Source organism: Arachis ipaensis, chromosome B4 (assembly GCF_059453495.1).
Source record: "Arachis ipaensis isolate K30076 ecotype BB chromosome B4, ASM5945349v1, whole genome shotgun sequence".
Lineage (NCBI taxonomy): Eukaryota > Viridiplantae > Streptophyta > Magnoliopsida > Fabales > Fabaceae > Arachis > Arachis ipaensis.
This window is the reverse complement of record NC_142439.1, coordinates 40,602,943-40,609,598: the sequence shown is the minus strand read 5'-3', so window position 1 is coordinate 40,609,598 and position 6,656 is coordinate 40,602,943. Positions and strand designations below refer to the sequence as shown.

At 39.8% G+C, this 6,656-nt stretch overlaps 1 non-coding gene across 1 annotated transcript; it reads left to right on the top strand.

The window, feature by feature from the left end:
* The first annotated feature begins 1,253 nt into the window (after window positions 1–1,253).
* On the top strand, window positions 1,254–1,357 carry LOC148567290 (small nucleolar RNA R71). The gene has a single exon (XR_015882812.1). It is a non-coding gene; the product is annotated as a small nucleolar RNA R71 (small nucleolar RNA).
* The last annotated feature ends 5,299 nt before the right edge of the window (window positions 1,358–6,656 follow it).

The following is a 6,656-nucleotide window of genomic DNA, read 5'->3' as shown; positions in this document are numbered from 1 at the left end:
AGACTGTGTCCTTCTTGATGAGGGCACTGCATTCTTTGTTCATTGTTACCGTTTGTCCTCCCTTCAAAACTCTTTTCTTGCTCAACAATTCCTTTAAATACTTGATGTGTGTAGGCATTTGATGGAGAATCTCAAGAAAGGGAATATTGATATGGAGAGACTTAAATGTCTCTAAAAACCTTGAATAGGTTTTCCCTTTTTCACCTCCTCCTAACCTCTGAGGAAATGGTGCTTTTGGTTGGTATATTTCCAGCATGCCTTTTTGCAGTTCCTTGGCTTGCTCAGTTCCACTTTCCTGCTTAACTTCTTCCACACCTTCCTTCAAGATTTCTGGCTCCTGCTCTGAGGGCCTGATTCCTTCTTCTTCTGAAACTTCCTTCAATATGGTGATGGCCTTGCATTCTTCCCATCTCACTCTCTTTTGTTCCCCTTTAGGATTCTTTTCTGTGTCACTAGGGAACACTGCAGTTGATTTGGGGGCCTGTTGAGATAGCTCTCCTACTTGAGACTCCATCCTCTTGAGTTTTTCACCATGGTTTCTTAAGGTAGCTCTCACATCATCCCTGAAGCTTTTCAATTCGGTTATGTCTTGACTCATGGTTGCCATCATTCCTTCTATCCGGTTTAATTGATCTTGAAATTGTTGGTTCGGATTAAGTTGGGTAGGTTGATTATTTTGGCCATGATATGATGGTTGGGAGTAAGTGTTTTGTGTGGCTTGGTATGATCTTTGGTTGGAGTTTTGGTATGTGGAATTGTTATGTTGGTTGTGGTTGTAAGGTTTGTGGTTTTGTAGTTGGGTTTGTTGGTTCCCCCACCCAAAGTTTGGGTGATTTTTCCATCCTGGGTTGTAAGTGTTGGAATGTGGATCATATGATTGCCTTTGTTGGTTTCCCACATAGTTGGCCTCTTCCCAATCACCTCCTTCAATGCTTACTTCCTCTTGATCTTGTGTGTGAATTGCAGCCACTTGCTTTGTTTCTAATTGCCTGGTAAGCTCTGCTAGTTGCTTGGCAAACACCTTGTTTTGGGCTAGAATTGTATCCACATGGTTCAGCTCCATGACTCCCTTAGTGTTGTGCCTCTCTGATGCATAGTAGTACTCGTTCTCAGCCACTGTCTCAATCACTTCAATGGCTTCTTCCACAGTCTTTTTCCTGTTCAATGAACCTCCTGATGAATGGTCTACAGCCTTCCTTGATTCATAAGAGAGTCCATCATAGAAAATATGCAATTGCACCCAATCATGGAACATGTCTGGTGGGCATTTCCTTGTCAAATCCTTGAATCTCTCCCATGCCTCGTAGAGAGTTTCACCATCTTGTTGTCTAAACGTCTGAACCTCAGATCGAAGCCTATTGACCTTTTGTGGGGGGTAGAAACGTGCCAGAAACTTGCTTTCCACCTCATCCCATGTTGTTAGACTCCCCCTTGGGAATGATTCCAGCCACTTAGCTGCTTTGTCCCTAAGTGAAAATGGGAACAAAAGCAGTTTATAGGCATCTTCCTGGACTCCATTGGACTTCACAGTGTCACAAATTCTCAGGAATTTTGTGAGATGTTGGTTTGGGTCTTCATTAGCACTTCCACCAAATGAACAATGATTCTCCACAAGTGATATTAGCTGTGGTTTGAGCTCAAAATTGTTGGCCTGGATGGGTGGTTTCTGGATGCTGCTACCACAATTCCCAGAGGTTGGGTTTATGTATGAACTAAGAACCCTCCTCTCAGGAATGGCATTGTTTCCATCAGCTCTCTCATGGTTGTGAACTTCTCTATCCATGTTGAGATCTAAAGCTTCCTCAAAATTGTCCTCAGATTCTCCTTCAGATTCCTCTTCTCCCAGTACTCTCTTCCCTCTTGCTTCCCTTCTCAGTCTATGAAGGGTCCTCTCTGGTTCGGTATATGGAGGAGTTGATGTCTCTCCTCTCCTACCTGTCATACAAGAACACAGCACAGGCAACAAACAAGTGAAATACTCTTGGTTAATGGAAGAGTATGGTTAGAGCAGTTGAGGAATTAATTCAAACAGTTAGTGAGTCAGTGAGTTAGTTGCTTGAATTTAAAGGCATAAAGAAAGAAAGTATGTAACAGAGTGCAGAAATTAAAATTCAACAAGTAACTTGGACTGAATTAATCAAAACAAAAAAAAAATGCTCAATCTAGTTAACTTCCAATTTGAGAATTGTCAATCGAAAACCAATCCCCGGCAACGGCGCCATAAACTTGATGCACATAAACTTGTTATGCTACGATTTAGGAAATTGCACGATCGGCAAAATTCCTTCCGGCAAGTGCACCGGTTATCGTCAAGTAAAAACTCACAATAGAGTGAGGTCGAATCCCCCAAGGATTGGTTGAGTGAGCAATTCGGATTAGAAGTATGTTCTAGTTGAGCGGAATCAAGATTTAGATGAGAATTGCGGAATGTAAAATAGCATGAATTAAAGAGCGAGAAGCTAAATTGCTGAAATTAAAAGGGATGGGGGTGATTGCATGAATGTAATTGCAGAATGTAAAGAGAAAGTGGTAAATCAGAAATGGGGAGTTCATTGGGTGTTAGGAGATATTGAGATCTCCGAATCAAAACAACTTTTATCCCTTCCTCAACCAATGCATTCATTGAATTTGCTTGGCAATCTTATATGATTGGATCCCAATCCCTTGGCTCACCAATTCTCTCTAAAAACGAACAAATTCCCAATCCCTTGGTTTAAATGTTCATAAGAAGAGATGATGCTCGATCACTGATTATACCACACAGTTTCATGAACCACAATTTGGTAGGATTACATGTCACAATATCCATCCAAACCCCAATCCAATTCACTGTGAGAAAGCTTCTCTAGCATGAATCCTCCATTCCTTTCCCAAGGTTCCGAAGGATTCCAATTATGGGTAGTTTCTTTCCCAAGACAACTACCCAATGGAATTAGATCGAGAAGCTTTCTAACAAAATTCAAGAGAAAAGATTGAAGAAGAAGATAAAACTATTATTGATTCATTGAATTACAATAGAGCTCCCTAACCCAATGAAAGGGGTTTAGTGAGTCATAGCTCTGAATTCAATTACACAACTCAAAGAAAATCATCCAAAGTTCCCCGTGTAAAAGTCCCCTCTCAGGGGCTGGATTCCCCTCCAATCCCCCGTCCTCTCAAATGCAGAAACTAAGGCCTTTAAATAGGCTCCCTAAATTACAAAATGAAAATGAAATTCAAAGCAAATTACAATCAAATGAAAATAAACTATTCTAGATGATTCTTGTGGCCTTGATTTGGTGTTGTTGATGGGCCTTGCTTGCTTGAAGGGTAGAGTGACATAATTGATCCAAAAAGGATAATGATCCATTAAACTACACTCAAACGTTGCACTCCCCTTTCTTGAGTCGTCACTTTGTTCTCTTGTCAACCTTGCCAATTTGATGCCAAATATAGACTATTATACCTCGTTGGAAAGCTATGGATGTCAGCTTTCTAACGCAACTGGAAGCACCTCAATTGGATCTCTATAGCTCAAGTTATACTACATGGAAGGTGAAGAGGTCAGCTGGCCTGATTGCATGTTGGTACTATGCTCTTCTATGCACATTACGGGGCTGTTTTCTCCATCAATATTTAGTATCCACCATGCATGCCATATATGCTTGGAAAGCTCTAGATGTCTTCTTTCCAATGCATTTTGAATCACCTCATTTGGAGTTTTGTAGCTCAAGTTATTTATGTTTGAAGAAGGCATGGTCAAGCTGTTCCATATAACACGTTTAAGCTCCAGTTTAAGCTTAAACTGGAGCTTAAACGCTGGCACTCCCTGGAGGCACAAGCTCGAGCACGTTTAAGCTTCAGTTTAAGGTTAAACTGAAGCTTAAACGTGGAAATGGAAGAAGGAAACCCTGGAGTGTGGAATTGTCGAACACGTTTAAGCTTCAGTTTAAGGTTAAACTGGAGCTTAAACGTGGAAATGGCTCCCTGGTGCACTTCCCATTTCTGGCGTTTAACCTCCAGTTTAAGGTTAAACTGGAGGTTAAACGTGGAAATGCTTCCTGATTGGCATTCTCATTCTGGCGTTTAACCTCCAGTTTAAGGTTAAACTGGAGGTTAAACGTGGAATGCTTCTTTGGTGAGACTTTCATTCTAGCGTTTAACCTCCAGTTTAAGGTTAAACTGGAGGTTAAACTTCAGTTTCAGCATTTCTTAGCCTTCATGATTCTGGCGTTTAAGCTCCAGTTTAGGCTTAAACTGGAACTTAAACTCAACATGTGATATTCAAGCTTCCTTTATTGACTTTGTTGCTTCCTTGCCTAGCCTCTTCTTCCCTGAAATCATCCAAACAATTGCATCAAAGTCTTGCAAAATTTCATGAGAAATCTTCCATTCATAGCATTCAAGTAATATAACTAAAAACTCATGGAATTTGCATCAAAATCATACTGTTTGGATGGTTCATTGCTTTGTTCTTCTTTTAACCATTCTTGGTTACTTTAAGCTCAAGAAAATGCATAAAACATCTAAAACTATCAAAAAAATGCTAGTGAAACTAGCCTAAGATGCCTTGGCATCACTTTCCTGGCCAAATTCTTTCCACCTCAAAAGATGAGCAAGCTTAGAGTGAAAATCCAAACCTTCAGACAGAAGGAAGGTAAGTCCCTCTATGAAGCTTGGGAAAGATATAAGCAATTGATTAAAAGGTGTCCTACTGACATGCTTTCAGAATGGTCTGTCTGAGTTGTCAAAAATGTCATTGGACCATTCTGCAGGAGGATCTCTTCATCTGAAAACTCCTGCAGAAGCTTAGGAACTCATTGAAATTGTTGCAAATAACCAGTTCATGTACACTTCTGAGAGGAATCATGTAAACAATGGAACGCCTCAGAAGAATGGAGTTCTTGAAATTGATACTCTGAATGCCATATTGGCTCAGAAAAAAAATATTGACTCAGCAAGTCAATATGATTTCTCAGAGTCTGAATGGATTGCAAGCTGCATCCAACAGTACTAAAGAAGCATCTTCTGAAGAAGAAGCTTATGATCCTGAGAACCCTGCAACGGCAGAGGTGAATTACATGGGAGAACCCTATGGAAACACCTATAATCCTTCATGGAGAAATCATCCAAATTTCTCATGGAAGGACCAAAAGAAGTCTCAACAAGGCTTCAATAATAATGGTGGAAGAAATAGGTTTAGCAATAGCAAGCCTTTTCCATCATCTTCTCAGCAACAGACAGAGAATTCTGAACAAAGCCATCCTGGCCTAGCAACCATAGTCTCTGATCTATCCAAGACCACTGATAAACAACTATTTTATGGTTTATAATGTGTTTAATTGTGTGGTTTTATCATAAACTTTACCCACTTATTCATATGATTAGCATGCATTTATATTTCCTTCCTAAAATTATTACATGATTGAAAACTTGCTTCCTAGAGACTTTTAATTATGTATTTTAATTCTCCTTTATTCTATTCGATGTCGTGATCTGTGTGTTAAGTGTTTCAGGCTTTATAGGGCATGAATGAGTTGGAGATTGGAAAGGAAGCTTGGAAAAATGGAAGGAACACAAGAAATTAAGGAGATGACCAGCGAGAAGTGACGCGCCCGCATGGCTCACGCGACCGCGCGGATTGGAATAGCACAAGTGACGCGGAGGCGTGGACGACGCACCCGCGTGGCAAAGCAAAACGCCGCATGACGCGTCCGCATGAATGACGCGATCGCGTGACATGCGCGATCTGCATAATATGCAGAATTCGCTGGGGGCAATTTTGGGCCCTGTTTTGACCCAGTTTTCGGCCCAGAAAAGCAGACTAGAGCCAGAGAACATGCAGAAACCAAAAATAACATTCATTCTACACAGTTTTTGTTTTTTAGATCTAGTTTTACTCCTCCTCTAGGTTTTCTCTCTACACACTCATAGTTCTTAGGATTTTTATTTTCTATTGTTCTTTGGATTGGGATATCGAGAAGAGTTATTACCTCATCAAGACTTCGTCATTCTAGTTCGTTTTCTTTACTTGGCTTTACTCTTCCATGTCCTTTAATTTACTCAATTTTACTATTGAATTATTTTAGAATTTATTAATACAAGAGTTACTTTTATTTTTAATTGATTCCTTTGAGTTTTATTTATCATGTCTTTCTTTAATTCCCTTTCCTATGTTATGAGTTCTACATTCACAATGAGCGAGTAGTTCCCTGACTTGATCGGAGAGTTGATTGAAAGGAACCCTTGAGTTGGAATGTTCAAAGGAGAAATTGTAATTGGGTTTATTGTTGGATGGCTCTCTAGTCACTAACGCCAATCCTTCCAAGTAAGCGGATTGGGACTTGTGAGTAGAAACATCATTCCAACTTGTTTGACTTTCCCTTATTTAGTAAGGGATAACTAAACAGAACGACCTTCAATTATCAATTAATCTTGAGAGTACTGCAACAAGAATAGGGCTTCCAACTAATCTACTCCCAATCAAGGCTTTTATTTAAATTACTTAATTTCCCCAATTTAATTTCCTGTTTATTCAACTCAAACTCTTTCTGAAAATATCTGATTAATAAAATAGCACACCTTTCTGCAACTCATTGGGAGACGACCTGGGATTCATACTCCCAGTATTTTAATTTTAATTTTTCGTGACAACCTTTCTAAATTGACAAGCGGAT